Below are 955 nucleotides of genomic sequence, written 5' to 3'. Positions count from 1 at the left end.
CACAGACCCGTGCAGGGAGCAGGCTAGAAACCTGACCCTGCACGGCTGAAACCACGTCTGCGTCACCACCCCCAATGCCTGTCACCAACCCCAATGGTGCGTTGCCACCCCCAATGCCTGCATCACCATCACCACCTTCCAATGTGGCCAGCCTGTCATCCACCACAGTCATAGACTCATTGACTGGCTCAGAAAACTGAAGAAGTCAACAGAAATGTCAAGGTCTTCCTCTAGTACCACATCAAATTTAGCATCTGGGAACAGGCTGAAGGTTGCAGTCAGACTGGCTTTGTAGTGCTGGGAAACTGGCATTTTTAATGCTGATAGGAGTGTGCTGGATTCCTGAGAGGCCAAAAAGCTCCACGACATCCACCGGTTCCGCGTAGTACCCATCAATGAAGACTGTGATCATCTGCAGATTGACGCCCTGAGCTGACAGCAAGGAGCACAGCATCCTGTACAGGTAGTTGGGGCAGTTCCCTGCAATAACAGCTACAGGCACATCAAAGACTTTATTGTCTTTGAGAGGATCAGGGCTGAACTCAATGGGTGTGGGGTCTTTGCAGCTGCAGACGCTGCCGTAACCTTCTACTTTGCTGCAGAACCTCTTCCGGCAGCAGTTGAGCTCTGTGTCAGGCCAATGGCACTCAGCATCTTCCACAGATGTCACATGAACTTCTGTCTTCAGCAGTACAGAGTCATGCCCCGCTGAGAGGGCGGGAGACTTGGCATGCTTCTCCCCATACACTTCCCCTCCCTTCTTCCCCACAAACGTCCACATGTCTCTCTAGCTCAGGAATGGTGCAACTTGGCTCCCGAGGCTTTTCAGGACATTCTTGGCTGTATCCTTGAGGCGAAAGGAGCCTTCATACTTAATGCTGAAGATAAGGATCCAGCCCTGGGAAACCATATTGAGGAAAAGTACCATCACTTCATCTTCATGGGGAGAATAGGT

General features: G+C 51.6%; 1 pseudogene; it reads right to left on the bottom strand.

The window, feature by feature from the left end:
• Nucleotides 1-168: 168 nt before the first annotated feature.
• Nucleotides 169-949, bottom strand: LOC104515362 (annotated as a pseudogene).
• Between the last annotated feature and the right edge of the window lie 6 nt (nucleotides 950-955).

Source organism: Eurypyga helias, unplaced genomic scaffold (assembly GCF_000690775.1).
Source record: "Eurypyga helias isolate BGI_N326 unplaced genomic scaffold, ASM69077v1 Scaffold20499, whole genome shotgun sequence".
NCBI lineage: Eukaryota > Metazoa > Chordata > Aves > Eurypygiformes > Eurypygidae > Eurypyga > Eurypyga helias.
The sequence above is the reverse complement of the archived record's forward strand: the minus strand, read 5'-3'. Positions and strand labels throughout refer to the sequence as shown.